The following is a 25,264-nucleotide window of genomic DNA, read 5'->3' on the forward strand; positions in this document are numbered from 1 at the left end:
GAGCTGCTCAGGCGCTGCCAGCCGGTCCGGAGAGCGCCGGCCGTGTGACCGGCGAGAGTGGGGGCAGGAGCCGCGCCGGGAGCAGCCGGGCCGGCTGCGGCACCGCCCACGCCCGTCGGGCCCCGCTCCCGCCGGGAGCCAGCGGGAGGGAGCGGGCGGGAGGGCGCGCTGACGCGTGAGGGCGGTGCGGCGGGAGGGGCCGGCCCTGGCGGTGCTGGCGGCGGCAGGAGGAGGAGGAGGAGGAGGAGGAGGAGGAAGATGGTGGCCGCGGGAGGAGCGGCCGGCTGCTGGGCTTTCCGCCCTGCGCTGCATCGCCGCCCCCGCCGGAGCCGCCCTGTCTGCTGAGGAGGCGGCGCGGACCCGCACCAGGTGCCGAGGGGTCGCGGCCGGGAGCGGGAGGGGGGTCCGGCCGCTCCCCCGCCGCCGTGTCGGGGAGGCAGCGGGCCCACGGGGTGGGTGCCCGGCGCGGGGTGCCCGGCCCGTCCCGCCCGGCGGCTCCCGCCCGCGGCGGGGTGCGGGCGCTGCGGCGGCCTCTGTCCGGCTGCGTGGGCGTGCGCGCATCTCCGAGCCAGCGGGACAGCTCTGCACCTGCCCCCGCCTGCGGAGAGCGGCGCCAACGCAGCCATGACCGCCTCCATCCCGGCCTCCGGCGAGGCACTGCGTGCTTTCCCTCCGTTTATTTATTCCATTATTTCATTTGGTGTGGGTGGGATGTGTGTAGAATAATGTTGTGCGGAGCCGTGCATACACCAGTGCACTGGTTTGCTGTTTTTTATTTTTTCCTACGCGCACCTTTGCTATGGTGGAAAGGAGAAATGGTGGGGGGCGGGGGCAATGAGGGGATTTCGCATCCGGCGATGGAATGGTCGGCGTCGCAGCAGGACGGTCTCAGCAGCCCCTTCTGTCGGGAGATGCTGCTGGGGCTTGCGGCCGCGTCCCGCTTTGCAGCAGGGAACCCAAGGGGGCCTAGATCTCCCCGTCCTCCCCGTGGAGCGTGCTCTCCACCCCTGGTCTGGGGGGGAAGGTGACATCTGCTACCATCACGTTCTGGTTTCAGGAAATGGAAGGCGTCTTGGTTTTTTACAAATTTTTTTTTTCAATTTTTTCTTTTTTTTCCCCGGAGAAGCAGTTTGATGACAATGATTGTCAGAATCACAGTTGTGGTCAATGCAGCCGTGTGCATTACATCTGCTTTCTGTAAGGATCAGAATCAATAGGAGCAGTCTACCAAGACTTGTTTTACTGCCGTCATAAATCTCCTCTTTAAGAGAAATGGGGCTGTGGGACTAGGATGGAAAACTACATCTTTTTGCTTTCTCCTGTTGTAGATTTTTCGGGCTGTGGAATTGCAGTTTGATTTAGAGAGTGCATTGCAGATCTGGCTGTTTTTGTAGCTGCTGAGGAACTAGAAGGCAGAGATGTTTGCCTGACTCTGCATACATTAAGAGTGAGCTAATGTGGGTGTAGGGCAGATCAGCCATAGCGTTTTTCTTGCCTTTGACATGCGTCACGTTACACCAGCTGATAAGAGTACACCCAGGTGGCTGCAGTTTTGTGTTTGCTCTGCAGCTGCGGCCCATGGGGTCCCAAATAACTTGCCAATATTCCAGTCATAGTACACCAGGTTCTGCTGCATTGCTGTTAAATCTGGACCACCTGCACCTGCCTTTGCAGCTCATATCAGGAACAAGCCCGTGATGTCTATTCTTCCCAAAAGGTGATGGTGACAGGGAATGTGTTTTTTTTCTATGTGCTGCCAAATCAAAAGTGAGGTGCCTGTTTGCCTTTATCTCTAATGCTGTAGGAGAAAGGAGCAGGATAGATTGCCCAAAAGTGCTGTTCAGGAGGGAAGTAGAACAGTTAACTATTGAATTCATGTGTGTTTGTACAGAAGAATTAAGAATTGGGTGAATAATAATGGATGACCACAAGAAACTCTGAAGAAGCAGAACATTTAGTGTTGTAGTGCACCTTCGATGAGTGTTTTGGATGTTTAGTGAGTGAAATTTAAACCTTAGTGAAAGACAGCTTGCCTTCCTTGGAAAATGTGGTCTGAGAGTGATATATCAATGAGCTTTTAGGCCAAACTTATTTCTACAAAGTAATGGTGGTTCAAGGTTGGCTGGGTACTGTGAGTCACGTAATTCATTGCTCTGAATTTTGGACATTTCTAGTTGTAGCTTAAAATGATACTTCTATTTTACATTAGGGCATTTTCTTCCATTAAAATAGCAACGTTTCTGGCTACTATGCTGTGTTTTAACAGATGAAAGGCCAGCCTATTGAAAGACTATCAAAAGTATTTACTGATTAGCTCTTCAGCTCAAAAATGTAAGAATGCTGGGAAGGTGCTTTGGTACATCTGGGTAGATAAAAAAGATAGTTCTGGTGTGTGAAGAGGGAGACATGCCAAAGCTTTTTAGTGTAACTCTCTTTGGTTCTGTTTGGTTACTTAATAGGAAATCCTTTTCACAGTTTTCCTGAGTTTTCAATTTAATTCTCAATTCTTTGTTTATGACAAGTTTGCAATTTCATATCTGTTGGGAAAAGAATGCATTCTATGCAATGTATATTTTTTTAATTTTCTTTTTTTTTTTAATTGAATAGAATAGCCTTTGTGTATTTTAAACATGGGCGCTAATGCTTTAGAAGAGATTTTGTGATACAGGATGTGGTGGATTTTTGTGGATGCCAAAGGTGAGAATCTTGTAGTCGACCATGACCTTATTATTTTGAGGATCTTAGATATCTGAAGATTTTGTTTGCTCTGTGGTAACGTAAGTAATCCATAACACGTAGAATAAAGGGGGTACTAATTTTGAGGCTAATGTTTGTGTCATCTATCTAAATAGGAACACAAATGAGAAACCAGAACTCTTTGCATATGAGGTTTGAATGGATTTTAATTTGACCAGGAGCTTCTGACTTCTTTGATACCATTTCAATCCATATGCAATGCTTATGATCTTAAAATTAAAAAGCCTTCAATATGAGGCCTGTATGCATCTTTGAAATGTAGAAAACATTTCTTTTTATAAGCAGTGCTTATCAGCACTAGAGCCAGCAGAAAAGTTATGAGGGTAAAACAAAATGGCATCTCCTGTTCAGCTGCTTGTTCTGTATTTTTAACAGGCCAGTGTGGCCAGTCATTTGCAGTGGTTTTGTTGCTTGGCTTTAGATTGTGTCAGTGTGTGGCAGTGTTTATGGCAAGCAAAAGCAGGAAAAACTAATAAGTCCAGAAAAGGTGGCTAGGAAAAGAAACACCGTGTTGCTACTTGCATGAGTTCAGGGTTAGTAACCAAAACTAATAAATGTGCTAAAAAACTAAAAAAGGAAATTATAAAAAGGATATTATAGTATAAAGTTCAGAGTCTTCAAATAGACAAAATGCAGGAAAAATCAAGCTGAGAGCTAAAACTTTTCACTTCTATCTCATGGCCTGGATACTTCAAATTCAGCATTTTTCCCCTTGGCACATGAGTTGTCTGTTACTGATGGTAGCTGCTCTGGATTTACATGAGATTATGAATTAAAAGAATCAGATTATTTTTCTTAAGATCTAAAAAAAGATTATTAAAAAATATGAGAGGTGGTTCAGATAGTTTAATACATGTTGTCCACAGGCAGTGCAGCTTGATTAATTAAATCTTAACTTTGAACAAGATCTTATTACCGTAGGCTTAAGTGAAGCCTCGATAAATGCATTTTTAAATGTGTTTTTCTGGTTTCCTAGAAGGTAAAGATTCCTTCTTAATGAGAGTTCTAGCAAACAATCCTCTGCTCATTTATTTCCAATAGATTGCCAGTAATACATATTGCATAGGGGTTAAAGGTTTCTGAGAAGATTGATTGGTTTTTCTTCACAATAATGATTGATCTGGTAAGTCAGCTACTAAGAGCAGTGTGATAGTATTTTTCTGTTTCCACTGCTTGCATCAGTGTTCTGCCAAATTCTCCATAATTGTTGCTTTGCTGAAGGGGCCTAGGGAAACATCTTTATTTGCTGCTTTCACATATGGAGTGAAATGATGATAATGTCTGTCCTAATTCTGAAGAAATAAATACAAAAGCAGTACAATGGATGCATGACAGCTGTGGATGGCAGAGGACTTAGCTGAAGATACTCCAGAACCATAAGAACACGTGTTTTCACACTAAACCTTATCTGCTAGAAACCATCCATGTTGACATGAGAGGAGGAATGAAAGTGCAATTCTGTTTCTAGGGAGTTCCGTTTCTACGGAGATGCTGCTAGGCAGGTGGCATCTCACCTGGTCTGTTCTGTCTCCTGTGGTGATTTCTATTCAATTAAAAATATGTACTGGGAGAAGTTTCCATCATCCATGAGCCTGTGTAAGTGGCTATCTGTGGATAAGTAGCGGGGTTTTGAATATCATTGAGGAGGCTGAAATAAATGTATTAGAAGTATTTAAAACAATATCTAGTCTCCATGAGGTAAACAACACTGGGAGCCTCTGTTTTTCCTATACTTAGGAAAAGGAGATGTCCTTCAATGTTTTCCAATTAAAACGAAAAATTCAGAATGTTTAAGTATTATTTTTTTTTAACCATATACCTTCCCTTTGTGTTTGTGGGCTGTTTGGTCCATCAGATCTTGTTCACAAGCCAGCAATTAAGAATTACTTATGTCTTTTCTTTCTATGCTTTCTATGAACACTTCCACAAATGCTACTTTCCTTAAGAAAATGACCACCTTGTCACCCATCTGAAAAAATATAATTGTAGGGAGTGAGATTTCATTTAAAGTCTGCGAGTTAGTGACAACTGAACAACACATCCCTGGAATTTAGGGTGAATCCTTTTAGTTGTAGTTTCTTTATTCAACTAAATAAACTCTTCTGGACCTTTTTTGTATATCAGGAACATGCCTGCTCAATGTAATTTACAAACTCTGAACTCAAAAGTTGAACGCAGGTCAGAAAAACACTAGAACAGCAGAGCCATGGAGGATACAAAACTTGCCCATTTTGGCAAAGATCATTTGAGTTACTGCCCTACACGGACTCACTTTTGCCTTATTTTTTCTATTTTGGGGATGCATGTCAGAGTGAGAAATGCCTTTCTTTATGTAGGTGGTTAAGGTATTTGTTCAATATCTAGTATTTATTGGTTTGGTGTATTATATTGATTTGATTAAATATTTTTATTTCTCTGCAAGAATTTTCACTTCTGTACATAAGACGGTAGATTTCTGATTATTCTTGTTGTGGTTGTTCTGATTTGAGTTTTCTTAAATAAACATGCTTTCTCAAAACTTGGGTGGACAAGAACTTATGGTAGGGGTAAAAGGAAGGAGGAAAAAAAGAAGGAACATAATGAAAGATTTTAAACATACATGACTGTGACTGTGATTGGTTTTCCTAATATATGCTTAAGTTTTATTTGTGGATTTTTGCAATTTTATTTATTTATTCTGATATGCAAGTTGCAGTTCATGCTAACAGTCTTAGTGTTTGTTACCATGTATTTTTGTGGTGTCTATTCTGATGGGGCTTTGATCATGTTGGAAATCTTGGTGCCTTGGAAGTCTCAAATGTAGCTCTTTAGAGTAAATAAAATTAAATTGGGAAAAACATTTTTAAAAGAGCTGAGAGCTCTCTTAAAAAAAAAGCTCTCACCAGAGTCAGGTAACGAAGCATGGAGTAAAAGCTCTTGCTCCAGGTTTTATGCAGGCTAACATCAGCAGAATGCTTTAATTAACACTTCAAATCCCAAAACGAGGTAAAACCAGTGGGGATTTTATGTATTTCCATCCCAGTTAAATGTTAGGAGGGTGGCTACTGCCTCCACTGTTGGAAGAGGTGGTTGGTATGTTTTTGTATGGTGTGCGTGGGGAGCTGAGGTTTTTTCTCTTCTCCTTCCTTAACAGCTTTCTCACACCAGCTTTTTTATGGTCACGGAGTAATTTGAATTGGAAAGGATCCCTGAGTGCCATCTGATCTAAGCTCTGCTCAAACTAAGTGACTGAGACAAGGGCTGCACATGCCATGTTTGTAACTCTTGGCTTAACCAGGGCAGGAAGCTCTGAGGATGGTGTATCTCATGGGTATCCACCACCAGCTCGTGCAGCAGGTTTTGCTAGAGTCCTGGTGGGATGGGATATGACTGCTGGACAGAGCCTTCCTCCCGCCTGCCCTCCTCATCCTCTGCTGAACAAGCTGCCCTGCAGAAAGTTGCTTGCTTTGCTGCTGGCATTTGGGGCAGTGGGAGTGTTGGGAGGAGGGCATGTACCATGTCAGGGTAATGGTGATCTCCTCCTGTTGAGTGCTGGTTTTTATATCCTTCTTACTACTGCCATTCCCCTTAGTAAAGCACTGAAATACAGGTGTATTTGCTGTATTAGCCAGTTAAATGAGCTGAAATTTATTTTTTTTAGTTGGATTTTTAAGATAGTCAAGATGGAGAAGATTATTGCCCTGTAGTTTAGAAAATTATGTTCTTGGTGTGAATTTATTTTGCAGCGGTTTCAAAATTAGAGCACTGTTTTTAAGAAATGGAAGATTTATTAAGCAGCATTCCTAGTGTGTATGTGCAATGCAGTCACATTTAACTTAATGAGAAAATCTCTCCCACTAAGAAGGCTATGGTGAGATGACAGAAATTTGTATTAAATAGGAGTCAGTGCAAAACCAGCCTTTAGCTTTCTAATTCCGTTGCATTTTTAGTGGACATTTTACATAACCTTTCCCCAAACTTGGTGTGTATTTCTGATATTCACAGCTGTTATACCTTTTGTCCCAGAGTGATAAATAAGGATGAACTCAGGGTTCTGCTCTTGCTTAAGAATAATCATTCCTTGTTGATAAATGATTAATGTAATCCACTTATGAGACTGCCACAGCATCATTCAGATTTTGGCATCTTAATTTTATTTTTTAACAATGAGAAAATCCCAAAGTCCTCAAAATCTTCCTCGTGTAGGACCAGGATGCAAGGCACATGGGAAGGAGATGTTTGAGCTTGATGCCTTCTTGGTGGGGAGATGGGCATTAGCCCGAGGGGACAGCGCTGTACTTATTGTATTGACTCTGTATTAGCTTCAGCATCCAGGCTTTAGGCTTTTACCTGCAGCTTCCTGATGGTTAGTCTGACTGCTTAGCCCTAGTTTAAAGTCATGTCCAAGTCAGGCAGTTCTAATACATTGTGTTTTCACCCTTTGGCCCACACTGATTCTAGTTGCAGTTGAAGCTGAGTGTAGACTTAACACATCCTTACATATCTTTCTGTTTCTTTATCTCGGTAAACTGTAAAGACATGCAGTCTTTAATTCAGCTTTGGTTAAGCTGCTTTTGAAGGCAAATTTAAAAGCTACATGAAACATTTATATTTAAGAATAACACAGACTTAATGCTTTGATCAACAATACTTCAAACATATTTTGGATTAAAATCAAACTACACTATTTAAAGAAAAAAACTAGTATTTCTTGTTAGCTACAGACTTGGTTATTTCTGGATTTGAAGTCAAAATAACCCAGCTTTTTAAACAAAAATTTTTTGTGTCAAGGCCAAGTAAGTAAGCTGGAAAGAGAAGAATATATTGTTTAGGATATGTGTGTCTGTGTAATTGTTTTTTTTAGCTATAAAGTATTCTCAGTAATGTGTTGGATGACTCTTTGGGTGATATTGGTTATCCAGGTGACATGGAGCATCAGCTGATGTCTTCCATTGCTCTGGGTGTGACAGTGCCTGTGTCACTGGTGTCCCATTGTTAGCTATCATTGACCAAGGACAATGGCATTTAGCATTTCCTAAAGGAGATCTGCTTCCCTATCAGACTCCTCTCAGGATAAATTGCCTCCTGATAGTAAGTAGGAGGAGTTTAAGATGAATGTCAGCATGGAAATATAGTTGTGTGAAAGCTAAATACTAGAAGCACAATTGCAGCTTGTATATAGTTAACATTCATACAGAAGATTTTCAGAAAAGTAGAAAGGTCCCTACTTTGAAACTGATTAACTTTTGGTGATTCTCTAGGAATTAAAAGTAGAGTGAACAACCTTTTTGTGCATGGAGCAAAGACAATTTTTATATGTCACATTTCTGGTGTGTAAAATCATATTTTATTGAACATACCTTTTCTTCAGCCACTTTATCCATGAAGATAATGACTAGACGTTCAAATACTTTTTTTTTTCCTTCTAGTATGTAACTGTTGAAGCCTGGACCATTCACAACTCAATTTTGATCTTCAGTATTAAATCTGTGTTATGATCTTGTAAGCAGTGGCATCCACAGGTACTGTAGTGCAAGTTCATATATGTATACCAGGTATGATCTGATAGCACAATAGCATGAACAGTAAGGTAAGAGCTCCTTTTTTACATTAAGAAGCAGACTTCATTTGTATGTGAAAGAAAGTGTTTTAGCTGCTTGCCCAATAACCTTTTTTCAAATAGCAGTGTGTGAAACAGTAATTTTAGGGCCATTGGCCATTTGAAACACTTCTTTTAAGGGTTATGTATAGTTCTGTAGGTGTTTTATACCTGAAAACCAGAGGGTGAAATTACCAGGAAGGGATTCACAGGATGGGATAGTCACAGGATCTGACTAATTCAGAGTTTCTTGTGATGGAAGGAAGAGGACCATATTTTTTTCAGTCAGTTTAAATAATTCCAAATTCCAATCAGAAATTTTAGTAATCATATGAACTGCAAAGACTGACGGATAGTACACAAAAAGCCCTGCTCTTCTGTTTTTATAATATTCTGTGTCTGTGTTATTATGCTCAGTGTATCAAAAAATCAGGCACATGCCTCCTACCTTCAAGACTAACCTCCTCCAATCATGTGCAAATCCATAGTTACTTTATTTTCTCTTCCTGTTGAAGAGTCCCTCTCTCCAGTGTACGACAGGAATCCTGTGGCTTCATGGATTTTTGCAATATCTCACACAATTGCTATGTTGTAGTAGTGTACAAACCTTGGTGACCTCCTTGTCTGTGTTAACTTTTCAGGTGTAGTGAGGTACGGAGCAGTGGGTGCAGTCCAGATAAAACTCACTCCTTCGGGCAGGTTTCACTGGTCTTCACCTGCCACCTGTGGCCGTTCATGCTCAGATGGGAAGACATTGTTGCCAGTGCAAAGACAAAACATCTTTGAAATGTGAGGTATTGTGCTGTGAGGTTACCTATAATTATTTTCATTTATTTTGAACAGCCTGCAATACTGGGGGTTTTAGGAAGGAGGACTGTGGTTTCAGAGAAAAGTTGCTCAGTGTGAAGTAGCAGTCTGTTCTGCAGCCTCATGGAAAACTACCTGTTTTCCACTGGTGCCACCCAATGAGGAAGAGGCCTTGCCCTGTTATGTCTGGTCTGCTTGGACATCAATCAGTAGCAAATGTGAGTTCATACTAGGGAAAATGTGGGAAACAGAGGAGTCTGGTTGATTCCCCCCCACTCTAGGAAGACAAATTGGAATGTTGAAAGTGCAAAAAATATCAGTCACCTTTTCTGGCAGTATATCAGTCACCTTTTCTGGCAGTGTCCAGGGAGCTTGAGGCTGTCAACAGAAGCAGATTATTTAGGAAAAAAAAAAAAAAAAAAAGAGAGACTTGACTGAGACTTTCAGTTGTGTGTAGTTCATGTTCACCTGGTCAAACTTCCTGAAGTCTTGCAGGCACTGTAGCTTTTGTGATCAAGTCCAAATTTTAGCATTATTTTTGACTAAAGTTAAGTACAGTGATTACACTTTGGCAGGGAAGTGATTGTCATCGTAGGTTTTCCATGTTGATGCCTGTCCCTGCTCTTAAAAGTTACATCCTATTTGGAGGAGAGGAGTGGGGAAGGGAAGAGATTTGTGTAAGTGGAGCATCCATCTGGTGCATTTTGATGACACAGCCTGTTGGTGCATTGTTACTTGCTGTAACCAAGGCAATGCCAAATGTGTAACAAGGACTTAGCATACAGTGTAGAAAGCACCTGCTGTTGTGCCTGAATTATATATTCAGATTGCTGTAATTTCTGAAGTCTGTTTATTCTTGCACACTTGTTTGTTAAATGAATATTTTGAGGACACTTGAAGAACCAATGACCACAGCTGTTTTAAAACAACATTTATTAAATAGGAACTTTTTTTAATGAAGAGGAAGGAATCTCCCAAGAGGTCTCTGACATGCTTTCATTATCCAAAGAGCAAATCTTCTGGCTGCAGCCCTGCCTGAAGAGAAGATGTACTGACCAACATGTTAAGCTTCCGGGCTGTAAATCTGGAAGCTATTTTCTGCTAAGGAGAGACTAAAGCATTAGAAGTCTAGGCTTTTGTTCTGTTGCTCATCAGCTGTGATGGGCTTGCCCCACAGGCAGTAGTTTCAAAATTCTCTTGTAGCGGCTCCCAAGTCTGCTCTTGCTGATGGTTATAGCCTACCAAGTGAGCACTGACATTGGGAACTGATGAGATTTTTGACACTTTCAGTTGTGAGGAGGCATATAAGTGTCAGAAACAAACATGGAGTGAAACTACACCAATTTTGATACATGTTTTATGAGATGGCAGTGGTGTTGTTGGAAATTTTAACTTTGGGACTCAGGGTGGTAGCAGTGCCTTCCTTTTTGTTTCCAGTATTATCTTTATGTTCACAGATTCTTCAATCTCAGACCCAGGTACCTCAGAGGAAAGCTTCTTCTATGCTAGTTATAATTGTATTTTCCTGTTCCTAAGTGTAGAATGCAAAAATTGCATTCCTCCTTCTAAGGCATAGTATTGTCACCATTCAGCTCCATTTCCATGGCACTTGTGACAAGTGGAACACAATCTCATGTACATACTGTATTTTGCATCTGATGTGTTTACGTGAATAGTTTTCCTGTAGGTACTTTGTATTTTACATGCCTTTGAATTGTTTTTGTTAGAGATTTAGTAATCCTTCTTTTTCTCTTCTCTCCCATTTGTATCTGGTTTGTAAGTAACTTAATGTTTTCTATTTGTTCTCCTTTGTCCTGAGGAGATTAATTCTTCTAGCTCTAAATGTAGTCCTGTTCATGACTTCACGGTATGTCTGGTGTATTTCCCAAGAAAAAACGATGTAATATAGGGATGGATTTTTATATGCAAGGGATCAAGGTTAGAAAAAAGCCTTTGAAAAGGATCTGATAAACCTGTGTTGGAGGTTTGGGGATAGAATTGCATTTAATCTAAAAACATATTTTTTAGAAAAAACCACCACCTTTAGCTACTGAAAATTATTGGACAGTCATAGATAGGGTTAGTGGCAATATGTTAGAGCTTAAAAATTGACAGATGCTTGACCATTCTGAACATGGAAACAGCTTGGCAGTCTGCAATTTGGAGCCACTGGCTTAGAGCATCTAAATAAATCTTTGTTACGTAATACTGAAGACTTGGTAGTGGGTGGTGACCATTATGCATCGCTCTGATATATCAGATTCAGGGAAAGTCTTTCCTTTTTCTGTGGCCTTGTGAATTTATGGTCAAAGTAAGAAATTTTTCTCAGTTTAACATTTGCCTCTTTTGATTAATACTAAATATATTTTTGGGATGCTATCTCTGTGCACATGAATAAGATGGCATTTGGTTTTCTTCTGCCTTGCTGATTAAGGTACTTAGTGAATTCCCGGAACAGAAGACCTCATTGTGCCTGGCATGGACAGTTTCTCTTGTTCTTGTCTGCATATCAAGTGCCTGGTACTTCTGCAGTGTCTCTGATCAGCAAATGAAGTTAATGTTGCTGTTGTGATTCTACACTGCTTTAGGTGGGCATTTGGCTGGTTTATTCATTTTTCTAGGAACAAATGCATTCCTGGATTCTTTCTCCATTTTACCTGGTAAACCTTACCCTGTTAAAGAAAGAACTACAGGAATTTTGGGCAGAAATTGGATAGTTAGTCTACCCTGTGAAAATGGCATTTTGTTTCTAAATCGGAAAAGGTTCATTTTTTTTTTTTTCCCCCTTCAATTCTTTACATTTGAGGCATGACAGAAGTCCAAGGTTTTTTAATGTCTCTTGTAGGGAAAAGTTTCACTCTGAAAATTTTTTTAACTGTTGAAGAGAGAGAACAAGGAGTACAAGAATTGATTTAGGAGTAATGAGAATCTTGATAGCAAGTTTCTAGTGTTGAAGTGTGTCTTGCTATTGAAGCTCTTTGCTTTAAATGCACTTGAAAACTTTTGAACTCTAAGTTTTGTGCATTTTACAACTTAGGTTGCTTGTCTTGTACACATAACACAAAGATGTTCAAAGGGCAGGAATGATGCTTAATAATTTGAGGAACAAAATGTTATCTCGTTTTTGTTAATAAAGAGGAATAATCTTACCTTCTAACCATGAAGAACCCTGGTAGAAACAGTCTGAATCAAAGCTATGTATGGTGAGGAGGATTTAACTGTGAATGATATGGTGAGATAGAGAAAGAACTAAGCATTGGAAAAAAAACATCTCAACACTGATGTCTGCCAGACTGTAGAATAATATCCCAGGGAGTGAGAGAAGATACATGTTCAGAGAAGTGAATACTCAGTGGTGCAAGGGCTTCAGCACTGTAGGGAGCAATCCTCAGCTTGAATAACCTCTTTCAGAGGGATTTTCACATAGTCTTGCTTTTTACAATCCAGGATGAATTTATCCTTGAAACTGATTTAAGCAGCTTTTCTTTTCTTTTCTTTTTTTTTTTTTTTTTTTTTTTTTTTTTTTTTTTTTTTTTTTTTGTCACTAGATGTAGTTTTCTGATTTTTTTTTTTTCATGGGAACAACAATTTGATAATGTGGTAAATTATTTTGAACTTAAGTTTTTTCCTTGAAGCAGCATTCCATGGCTTTTTCACTTGTCAACTTTTTTAGGGTGATCTTTCAAGTAGAGTTTGGGAATGTACCTTATCTATTTGGTCTTACAAAGCAAGATCAGGTGACTGTAGTGTAATTGCATATGGTTATGATTTGCAGTGATTTTTTTATATTCATCTGCAGCTGATTGGAATGTTTTTAGCAAGGATCCCCTGTACCAATGGATCTATCTTTGATGTAATTTCACACATTACTACTACAATTCGTGCCACTTGCCTTTCCTCCTTCAAAAATACAGGGGAAGTAAAACCTATAAAAAAATCAGCTTTCATGTGTAAGAACCAGATGGATTCACAGTGAGTGGCAGAGGGAGTGCGATCAAATGGTGGATAAAAAAAGAATTTAGACAAAAATAGTAAAAATTAGGCAAACACTCTCAATGAAATAATGGCTAACATGGAAAGAGGGTTAGTTAATTTTTTTTGAAAGTGTTAAAACAGAGATGGGTGTTTCAGAGTTAAAAATGTTAGAAAAATAATTATAAATGTTGTAACTGTAATAGTAGTGATGAATTAACAGAAATGCTTCTAGGAAATAGGTTTGGAAAATTCTTTATAGGATTTGGGAGTTAATATAGTTTAACAAAACTGTTTTAGCTCCTGATTATTAGATTTTCTTTCCAGGGAGAATGAAGTTTCTAGCTGAAGTATCTTTGACTCTCACAGCTTCGAAAGAAGATGCTATGTGTTTGTATGCAAACATTTTTATTTTATAAAAGGTGAAGTAGATATTTTGTTTGCAATATGCCTTGAGCTATTTCAGAACATTTCTCTTTTCTTCCCTGTAGGAGGTTCAAGCAGTGCCCCTGTAACCCTGAGGATTCTTATTGTCGCTTCTCTCCAAATCTTTTTTCCTATGCTGTTAAAATCTGACATTGTAGAAATGTTTGTTAGTAGTAGAAGAATTACTAACATGATTCTGTATTGTTGTAATCATACTGACTTTAATTTTCTGTGTTACCCATCACTGTAGTACCTTCAGCATACAAAGCAGGCGGTGCTGCCCGTGGCATGACCATAACTTGCAGCAGACCAAAAGACAATAATCAGGCACCAAGGTTGTCTCCACTGAGTGAGTGCTGAAGTTTTGCTTGCACGTTGTGTGACTGCACTTGTATGAAACTGGTGGTGTGAGTTCAGTGCTACTCAGAATTGAGGAAATCAATGTATGGCATGTAATTTAATTAGTCAATTCCTTGGATGTATTTTGCTTGCAAGTATTGAGCAGTCTAAGAGGTTGTACATTTTGTTTCTTCTTCCCTTACCCCTTAGCTTTTCCTGCAAAGAGGATTTTGAGTCAGAGCTGAAAAACAACAGTTTTCAATAAAGCACCTTTTACAACATGTATACAGCAGTTACTGGTTAGTTTTATATTTTTGAGATCTTCATCCTGCTTTTGAAATCTGTATCACTTTAATCTGCTTTTAAAACTGGAATCACGCAGAAGTAACATGCAGAAAGTTGTGTGGTCCCCACAGCTGTGTGCCCACGTGGGTTGCTGGCTCTGGTGGGGTGCCCCAGAAGACCTGCTGCAGCTCTGATTTCTAATGTGAAGCCTGTTCAATGAAACAGGGAAATTACCTGCTGTCCTGGTGACCTGCCTACCAGCTGTGGTTTGTGACTGCTCTACTTCTGCTGTGCTGTGTGGGGTGTTGGAAGGCACACCAGATAATCCGCCAGGAGCTCTCAACTTCTGGGTTTGGTTCAAAGTTTGATAGTAAGTTGCTGATGTGTTGCTGCATATGTAACCTAGGTCAGAAGTCATTGAGAGAGCAGTGAAATGGCTGGGCAGCTCGAGTGCAGAGTTTGTGACTTCAAACAGCACACTAATAACGTTAGCTTTATCTTTTCAATAAATACAGAACATCTAATTAAACAACTTTCTGGTGCCTGGAGCTTATTATTAAGGGATTTCACAGTCTTCTATGACTTCTAGTAAGATTCACTAAAGCTTGTGCAGAGGTTTAACTTGAGTGTGTGTTATTTGAAAAATAGTACAAATACCTGAAAAATACATTTTCTTTGTCTTCTTTCTGTGTATAGCAACAATAAAAAGCAATGGAGGTGACATTGCTACTTCAGTGTTGACAGAGTAAGGAGAAAAGTAATGAATTGATAATCCTCTGTGTGGGAGATGACCTTTTTAATTTAAAGTAGCACTTAGTTTATTTTGATAGTAGTTATTACATTGCATGCTTCTGTTTACATTTTCACTAACTGCTTGCTCTTGAATAGCTTGTAGTAAAGCTCTGTAAAGCCTTTTTCCAAGTATGAATAGGTTAGCTGAGCATGGCATTGTGGAAGTCCTGGATAATAGCTGAGGCAATGCTTTTGAGCCTCAACATACAAAATCTCTGAGGTGGAAATTAGTGGGAGTGAAAGGTATTATCAACAGCATATTTTCTGAGCTTAGCTATATCTTACCAAAATTATTTTTTTTTTCCTGGGGATTCCAGGATTGCAAATCTTCAGATATTTGAAAAAGTAGGAAATAAAAATGTCTAAGAGTCTTAAAGATTTTTTTGACTTATCAGGTCTCCCTGATCTGCTTCTAGCAGAACTAGCCAAGTGCCAAATAGTGATTTTTGCCTGCTCCAGGAATCTTGAAGAAGCAATGTTTTTAATGAGGAGAAAACAATTCAGAGGCATCTGATTTAAACCTCTGTAGCTTTGCTCTAATCCTGCCATTAGCACAAAACTGTATTCAGTTTTGTGGATTTACTTTTATTCAGAATAAACTGGAGGTCCCTCCTTGCTGTGTAATCCATATGCTTGTTACTTATACTGTCAAAGGTTTACTTGGAAACCTTGGAGCTGAGGTGGCACAGGGGATTGTGGACCTTGGAGACTATGCCCATATTCTATTTGAAAGAAATTTTGCCATACAAATTCCACATTTCTGCTCTTCTGGTTTTTTTCCTGTTTGTTTTGTTGCTTTTTTTTTAATGTTGCTCTCAAAAAAAAAAAACCAAAAACCTGTGTAAATAACATCCTTCCTCCCCCTTGTGAGCTGCTTATAGACCATACTCTTCTTATGCATGCACTGTCCTAACAGAATGGCTTGGTTGATGTATGGTTTTTTCAAATTTTTGTTGAGCCAACCCAACAAAACGCACCACAAACAGAACCCCTCCAAAACTGCAGAAGTTCATAAATTTGGACTCTGGGCAGCTGTTTCAAGGCAATTTTTCTGTTAATAAGGTGTTTTTTTACTGTGAGCAGTTAAAATTTCTCCTCTAATGTGGAGAACATTAGGTTTGCTTCAGGCTTATGAAGCTTGAGGGAATTAAAAAAAAAAAAAAATCGTTCTTATCCAGATCATTTTTGTGGGAATGTAGATAGATTGAAAAAATTTCCTGAAAACAGTCATATAATAGTTTCCACTTAAATGGCTGAGGTGTTTTAAATTGTCTGTCCTTTACAATATAGACATATTTTTTAGATTATGCAGAAACTTTCAAAAGCTTTTAATTACTATTTTGTTTGTTTACTTCTAAGTTTCTACACAATTTAGTCAGTGTTTTTGGCACTGATAAGAATCATGATGCTGCACTACCTTGTGCAGAATTCATCAAGGGTTTGTCCACTGGGACAGAATGTATAGGTTAATGCAAATGCCAGCAATAAAATCCTGTGTGTTCTTTTAGGATGAAAAAGGCACTATTCAACCTTATTTTCTGGCTATCTTTTTAGCTTCTCCTGGGAAGTAATAGGTAAATGGGAAAATGGTCTTTCAGTGAAGTGACACTGATGCATTTCTGTACTTGAGTTGTGCTCTTGTTCAGTTCCTCCTATGCTTTATCTTTTGTTTTCTATCATAGCTTGCCCCTACTTTATGGTCTTGTCAGAACTCAGAAAATTTCAATAGGCAGGTTGCAAAATTTAGAAGAAATCACTTCTGGAGTAAGGCCAAACAGGAAGATCATTAATTAAAGTGATTACTAAATAAATGGACTCTGTACACAGGGAAGGAGCTGAACTTTTGGGTAGTATGATACTTAGAAATTTGTATAGAATCTCATAAAATGGAGCTGCAGTTGAATATATTTCAACAGGCAAACCAAGTATCTTCCCATGTATGACCTGTAACCATGTTGCCTGCCTCTTCCTTTGCCCTAGCATCAGCACCTGGCAAGAGATGGTGGGGCATCCTCTGATCCCTGCCACACTGGTATAGAACTGTGTCAGCCCCAGGTGTTTCAAAATCTAAAGCTTTTTCAGTATCTTAAATAATTCAAGGCAGTAGGCTGTCTGGACTACTCCCTTTCACAATACAGTTAGTTTATGTTTGGAGATGAGTGAAAGTGGAGTTATGAAACGTGACACAAGGGTGGCTAGCACAGTATAGACAGAAAAGTGCTGCTACGGGAAAGAACTTCCATGAGAGAATCTGAGAGATTTTTCTGATGCAAAGCCAGGACTGGTGAAATGTAGGGAGGCTGGCATTGAGTATCTGTGTGATGCACTACATATAGCCATGGGTCTGTGATTCCTCCAATGCTTTGCAGAACACTCATAAGAAATTACACAAAGAAACAAGGAGCCTGATTTTTTTAAGATTCATAAGGATTTCATAATTCTACTGTTATTATACTGGTCTGTTGCTTTCTTGTCCACTCCCCATATCCTTACTAAACATCTCCCTAGAAAGCCAGGAAGTTGGTCATGAGGTAGAAGAGGGTGAGGATAGGGTTATGCCAAGACCTGCTGAGCTGTGGGCCTGGTCGTGCCATATGTGGATTGGCCTGCTAGCTGCTGCTGGACCTCACCCTGCTGGGATTGCTTCTCAAACTTTAAGAAATTCCATTATCTTTGAGGCCTTCTAAAATAAATTAAAAATTGGCCAGTGGTGAAAAAAGTTAAGTGTAAGAAATAAACAAACGTTTAATCACTTAGAACTATTGTTTGTGGATTAGCAAAACAGCCTACCTTCCAGCCTCTTTAGTCACAGGGTGTTTTTTTCCAGTGTAATGTTATTTATAGGTTGTAATCTTACAATCTTACAAGCTTGAGTGGCTCTTTGTTTTCTTTGTGGTGAACAGTAAGTGAAATTCAGGGACAGAACATCTTACATCTTTAATGAAGATTTAATTGTGCCAGCATTTTTTTTGAGTGGTATCAGCTTGAATAAAAACATTATGTATACTTCACATATATAGTTGGCTCTGCACAAAACTGCTCATGAACAGATAATAATTTTACTGTTTGTGCTTTATAAGTTCATTCTTTCTTATGGCTTTGGTGATTTGGTATTTGCATTCTCCACAGAACTTTAAAGAGTCAGTGCTATATGAAGTACAGAATTTCAATGATGTTTCTAAAAACAGAATTTAAATGTTTTTATGTTAAAAACAATTTATTTATAATTCTCCATAAGCTAAATGTCAGACCATGGTTACTTAATTTTGCTTTTTTTACTTCCTTTTTTCTTTGCATCTGAGACTGAAGTAATGATTAATTGAATAAAATATTACTGAAGGAGATTATTAGAATCCTTAGTTTTTAGTTTCAGCACTTGTCATTTTGCAGCTGCAGTCATCTTTCATAAAAAGGTCATGCAGCTAATAGTAGTATTTTTATTTGCACCAACAATGTTTTTACAAGTGAATGAGCTCCTCAAGAGAGTAGTTTCAGTTACTTCCAAAGAAATACCGAACTTTGTTATAATCAGACCTTTTTTTTTTTTTTTGAAAAGACCTTTTTCTTTTTTTTTTCTTTTTTCTTTGTTTTACTGACATTTTTCACTAAATATTTGAAACAATTTTGAATCCTTGCTATCACTGTCACTATTGTGTGGCTGCTGCTGTAATGGCAAATAATTGAAAATAATGGGTTTTAGAGAGGAAAACTCATCCGTTGGAAATAAATTTTCAAGACAGTAGATTGATTTCATGTATAGCCTTTTCCCTGTGATAAAGAAGAATTTAGGCCATCAAAATGGATGTATTAGCACATCTTAATGGAAAGGTTTTCCATTTTCGTTTCTGTTTTGTATTTTGTTTTCTGTCTTGGATATTATTGTCTGAATTGACAGATAATTGACATACAAAGTATTCTTTGTCGTGACTCAATCAAGAGATTTCCATTAAAGGCAGATTAAAGATGGTAGAATGAATCTAATTGTAGTGAGTTACTCTAGTTTTATTTTTAAAAGAATTTTAAATATAGTGTTTTATTTTATCAATATATGATTTTATTATTCTGTTGACTTCTGCATTTTGAATTTCACTTCCTGAGGGAGAATTGTTCAAAGGCTGTGATTTGTTTTGATGATTGGTTTTTTTGGACATGTTTTCAATTTTTTTTCCTCTGATAAAGGTGAGCTGCAAAGGTATCCTCTTACTATGAGTTGAATCAGCTTTTTTTTTGGTGATAATTTTTTTAAATTTTAAATTTAATATTTTACTTCACTTTGTAGAAAGTTTCCTGATAATCCCCTGGTCTAAATTTATTTAATTATTTATTAATTTGAGTGGCAGTGGGGAGAGTCCGGGTGGATTCCATGTTGCATTTCCTTTGAGATTCATTGTAATCACAGCTGTAAAACACAGTATGCAATCCACAGAGAGGAATCTCATTATTGAGGTGGAAACCTGCATCAAGGTGGTATTTTCAGGATTTTGACAGTACATTTTCATCAAAGGTTTGAAAACTAGAGTAGTGAGGCAGCAGTCTTGAAGGGGATCCACCAGGGTGAAGGAGAAAACAACTGCAGTGAGTATTCAGAGAGGACAGGAGGTGCCCCTCAGGAGATGCCAAAGCAAGGTTCATGGAATTGTGGGGAGTGAGCAGCTGGATAAGTAGCAGGTCTGCCAAAACCTCTGCAGGGATTGCAGCTAATGCAAGATGGGTTGGCTGTGAAGTATTGTTACTGAAGGGAAGTGCTGTACTGAGAAGAGGATTATAACCTTAGGAGAGGTGTAAAGTGCTCAGTGTGGGCTCAGATGGTGTATCCTGTTTGGCATGCTGTGCTGGAGAGAGCTGGTGAAAGTTTGAAGGAGGGTCGTGGAAGTCTCTGGAGGACAGACTGAGTGAAGAAGGAATCCCCACAATTAACTGGAGATTGTTTAGGCTGAAGAAGGGATGGTGTGTACAGAGCACTGAAAGTATCTTAAGTGAAAAAAGAGGCAGCAGGCAATCTGTTCTTAGTTTGGCAGGACTGGGTATAACTAACCAGCTGGTACTGAGATGGTGAAGAGTCTGATGAGAGCTTGGGAAAACTGCCAGCAGTAAAAATACCGAAACACTCAAATCTCACTAAGTAGCCATGGATAAATACACATATCAAAAATGTAATTGTTATCACTGATGCTTCAGGGACAGGCACATTTATATGGTTATGTCAGATGGCATCTCAAGATATGACTCAGTGATTGCTGAGTTGTTGGTATGCTGTCACAGAACTGCCGTTTGATTGGTTTTGCAGGCAGGGGGGTAAATTCAATCCACTTGGAACCAACTCCTTTTTTTTTGTAAAGTGTTCCTTTTTTGTTCTCCAAGCACTATTCTTGCTGGTTAGTTCCAGACCATTTTGGAAGAAGAGACCACAAAAGTAAATAAAACTGTTCATTTTTTATGAAACTGCTGATGAGAATATGGGAAAATATATTGACTTTCTCCTCTGAAAAGAACACAAACTGAACTTGGCAGTTGCCAAAGCAGTTGTGTGTGTTGGACCAACAATGTTCATGTAGCTCTGGACCCACTGTAGATTGTGAGGGTCACCTGTGCCCTGTGGGGGCATTAAGCACAGCACCACCAGCCAGACAAGGGAGGGGATTGTCCTGCTCTGCTCTGCCCTGGTGGAACAGGCTCCCCATGGTCACAGCATCGAGCTTGACAGAGTTCCAGAAGCATTTGGGCAATGGTCCCAGGCACATGGTGTGACTCTTGGGGGTGACCTGTGTGGGGCCAGGAGTTGGACCTTATGATTCTGGTGGGTCTCTTCTAATTCAGCATATGATTATTTGGTTCTATTTCTTCCCTGATCAGAATTTCTTCAGATGTTAGAATTAATTTTGGTTTAGTAGTAATAGAAGATGGTTTAGAAAACAAAGACTAGCCAGACATAGGGATTTGAGTTTCTTTTGAGTTATCTGAGCAGTAGAATTGTTTTAAGTCATGAAATGTTAATCCCAAGTGTTCACAGAAAAAAGTGTCTCCTTCATAATACTCATATAGTTATTTTTATGACCAACTTTATAGTTCTTTACCCCATCCATTATTTTTCCATTTTTGCTGATTAGATATCATATGTAATCTGTAGCAGATAAAAGAAGAACCATATAGAAGATACCAATGGCTTTGTCAAAGTTGTAACCGTTGACTTCCAATATGTAATTTAGATGTTGAGCTAAAATGTTGTGACATACCCAGCAGGTATGTGTAAAGGGGGTCTGTTTACAGTTTGTGGTTTTAAGGGAGGACTGTAAACACAATGTAATGGCTGCTTGTTAACTGGTGATTTAAACATGTTAACTTGTATTAATTCTGTATTGAATGCTAGCTGCAACACATCTGAGCACACTCTACACAGGTAATGTAGGGGAAGTGGAAGGAGTATGGCTGTCTTTCTTTTCAAGTAGATGTGAAATCCCAGAAAGCTCAGATCGACTGATCTTCTCTCTGTCAGAATCTGAAGCCTCTGTGGTTGCCTATGCATGTTAAGTATTTTCACCTGACATGCATCCTCTGTGGTTGATAGTCCAAGAATCTTTGACTTATGATGGAGGATGAATTGGTTTAGAACACATTTACACTGTGAGCTCTGATAATGGATTCTTTCCTGCCACTTCACTTTTTTTTTCTCTTTGAATGCAAGTTCTGTGATGCAATTTAAAAAGGAGAGTAGGTGTTTGCAAATTAACAAAGTCAAAGCCACAACTCAAGCCTTCAGTAACAAGTTCTGCAGGCTGATGTTACCATTGCTCAGTTTTCCTGAGTGTTTGTCTCTAAAATGAGCTCTGCTCTCTCTTTCTGCTTACTGAGTCATTCTACATTAGGGATAATGTCCAACATAATTCCCAGAGGAAGTGAAGAAATTTGATGGAGATTGGTTTGGTGCAAAATACTGCCCTATATCTAAGTAATTGAGAATAGCAATATAATTTGATTCATGTCAGAAATAGCATGCTGGGCCTAAGAGAACAGAAATGGAAATTGCTCATGCAGGGGGAGTGAACTGTGGCATGTTAGGTACTAATACAATACACAAATCCATTCTGCTCTGATTCTTGCACTCTGCCTTTCTGTAGTATAACAGGGGGTCTCAGTATAAACAAATGGCTAACTTCTGTCTCAGCATTTCTGTTTGTTGAATTTCCATCTAGATTGTACCTTGGCACAGCTGGCTGCCTGGTGCAGTGCAATGTTTGTAGGGCTTTTAGATGGAACAGTGTAGTTAAACTTATGAAAGGTTTCAAATTGGAAGTTTCTTTTAGAGTACAAAAGCAAAACAATAACATGTTAAATAGCACAAAGTAAACGAGTGCTAAAAAGAAGTAATCAGAAATTATTCTTGTTCAATACTTGTGTTACACAGACTGATAGAGCCTTCAGTGCTGAATATATGTAGCTATTTCCCTTTGACTAACATGTAGCAGAGTGTATTCTCTGCCCTTGTCCATGAAGATGTGCATACAGCATTTAAAACTGATGCCTAATTCTTAAGCAGTAGATTCCAAGATGCAGTGGTCTAGAGGGTATCAGAGGTATTTTAAAATATGCAGGAAACAAGCCAAAATAATGAAATCTGTGCAAGTAGGTATTTCGTTCCTCTGAGTTGTATTTTTACCATGATCCTGCCCTTATGGGTCCTTATAGGTTTTATTAATTCTTTTGCAAATTCTGTACTTCTCTTGCCTAGTAACTGTTATCTGAAATTTTAATTTTGATCCTTTGGGGTTTTGTGTTCAATGATGAATTGATGCATAAAATACAGAACAGAATGGTAAAACATTGCATTCAGAAAAATAGTTCTCAGTGTATTTTTGATGTGAGAGACAAAGAGGAGAAAACAAGGAACTTTCACAGCATTTTTCACAGTGCTGTATCTAAGCTGCTTCACACTGAAGTATTTCAGACTAAACCCCTCCTATTAAAGTACCTTCTGACTCTCCACAGGACACCTGTGAAAAATGTGTTGTGAAGGTGCACTTAAAATTAGCTGAAAAACCCCCAGCTCATTTTTGCCTCTTTTTGTATTTGTCTTGTGTAGACCTAGATGCCGTGGAATGTAAGGTTCATGGCGTGTTGGAGTCTTGATAAAAGGAAGGACTACAGGAGCAGATCCCTCCATGTAAACATGTTTGTAGCGTGGGCTGCAGGGTCCACTTGCACGCTGATGTCGCTGGGGAGTTTGTAGATTGAGTAATATGATGATATTGTCACTCGGCCACCTTTGAGAAATGTGAAATGAATGGACTTTCCCAGACATCATGATTGTCTGTACACTTTGGTTATGCTACCTGCCAGTGTGGCAGCAGCTTTTTGTCCTTAATAGTTGAAATATAAGGTGTATTTCATATCTGCATCTGCATTCAGATCTGGGCCTGTCTACTGAGAAAGCAGATGTGTGCATGACAGCTTGTTGTTTGTACCTTGGATCATGTGCCATCTCTGGAGACAGTGTGCAAGTTTGCCTTATGAAATAGCAGTCTGTGTTTCAGGAAGCCAACTGGTATGCTCCTGTTATGGTTCCACCAAAGGTCAGTCCCTTGGGGTTACATGGCTGTTGAGAAGCTGGGACTGATTTCTGTGATAACTGTTTGGAGGGACAGATCTGATCCTTTTTTCCAGGAGCAAACTCTCCTGGAAGCTTTCCTCCCCAGCTGTCTATGGAATAAGAAAATAATTTACTTAGAGCAGATAATTGTAATCTCTGGTAAAATTCAACAAAGTTGAATTTAGCCATTTTTTTGAGGCCAGTGTCTCTGTGATTGTTGGCTTTTTTTTAATCCTATACATAAAAAACTATGTTGTCTTTTTTAATGAGTTTCTAGATGGCATTGTTAATGCAAAACTTATGTGTGGAAGTTTTTCAGCCTTTCCTACTGGTATCCCACTCTGCTGAGTTGAGTGGACTTAATAAAATGCCAATTTTGAATTCTAACAGAAGAAGGATTTGCCACTTTCAAGTAAAATTTTCAAGCATTTATTTGAAGAAAAAAGAACTGGGATATTAAAGATTTTATAGCAGATGGGAAAGCCTGTGGCCACTCCTGGAGTTCTTGTTGAAGCCCCTGCAAGTTTTCCTTGCAAAGTAGTTCCAAGATTAGATTAACAGAATACATGGATTAAAGGTACCAGTCTGTGTTTTGGTCTGTGATCCTTCTCAAAAGAGTCTGGATCTGTCCTGCAGTGAGTGGAACAACTGGACTGTGAAACTGCTGGATTGACCTCTGCCATTCAATGTGCTTCCTGTAATATGTAGAAAGATTTACAAGGAACATGACGTTTTCCTGATGCCCATTTGCTTCAGCAAGACTGCAGCAAATAGAACTGCCCAAGCAGTCCTAAACATACAAACTGAGAATTTCTTTACTTTTACTGAAAAACTTAGCATCAATTTTAAACATAGAAGTGCATTGCTCAGCTTGGCCACCAACTATTTAATACTTGGAGGACATTTTGGTCTTGCATCACAAAGAGTAACTCAACTCACTCCCTCCATTAGTGACATTTTACAAGCATACCTTATTTCAAGTGCTACCCAGCTTGATTTAAAGACAAAAAATTCTATTCCTAACTTCCTGCATTTCCTTAGGGTGCTGAGTATTTAATAATGCATTTTATAGTTATATAAATAATCTATATATACTTAAATCTGTCTGCTGCAGTGTGCCTGATTTAACTCAAAATGAAAAATTCACATCACATATAATAAACATGCTTGAGAGATGTGTTTAATTTAGTTACTGCTGTTGTGTGCATTTATTTACTAAGTACACATTTCTCAGAAATTCTCCCAGCTTGTTATCTTCAGGAGATCTGTTTCAGGATGACATAGTTTCTGTATTTATAAATTCAGTGTTTTAAGGAGACTGACCTTGTTTTAAGTTTTTTTTTTCCACTGCTACAAAAATAAAATAGATGAAGGAAATAGAGAGTAACTGTTCCCTATGCTTAAAGAAACTATATTTCAAAGAACTGTCTCTTCCTCTTCCCACTGTATTTCATGTTGCCAGTCCTGTGTTGTTTTAGAATTCCTTGCTGATTCAAATTGTCCTTTTCATTTTCAGAATTTACTATAGATAAGCACTTATTAATTTTCATTTCAGTCTAGTAGCCTGGTAAGTTTCTGAGTCATGCTCTTTGCACTAAAGGAGAGATTTTTATGTGATTTGTCCACTGTCAGGAAGGAAACAATTAGATAGAAATCTAGAATTTCTGTCTGCCATCTATAGTCTTGTTTTTACTACCTTATTATGAAAACAATCAAAACTTTAC

The 25,264-nt window shown here is 39.0% G+C and overlaps 1 protein-coding gene across 5 annotated transcripts in view; it reads left to right on the forward strand.

Annotated features, from left to right (window-relative positions):
* The first annotated feature begins 234 nt into the window (after window positions 1-234).
* APBA1 (amyloid beta precursor protein binding family A member 1) overlaps window positions 235-25,264 on the forward strand; it is an 86,486-nt gene continuing 61,456 nt past the window's right edge. For 4 of the 5 annotated variants that reach the window (XM_030236875.2, XM_050987031.1, XM_030236878.2 and 1 more), the window contains exon 1: window positions 235-369. The gene's annotated coding sequence lies outside the window, so the exon portion shown is untranslated. Of the gene's footprint in view, window positions 370-8,886; window positions 9,130-25,264 lie in introns of those variants that run through there. The other variant, XM_050987030.1, reaches the window with a different exon arrangement.

The sequence above is a fragment of the Serinus canaria genome, chromosome Z, assembly GCF_022539315.1.
Source record: "Serinus canaria isolate serCan28SL12 chromosome Z, serCan2020, whole genome shotgun sequence".
NCBI classification, from domain to species: domain Eukaryota; kingdom Metazoa; phylum Chordata; class Aves; order Passeriformes; family Fringillidae; genus Serinus; species Serinus canaria.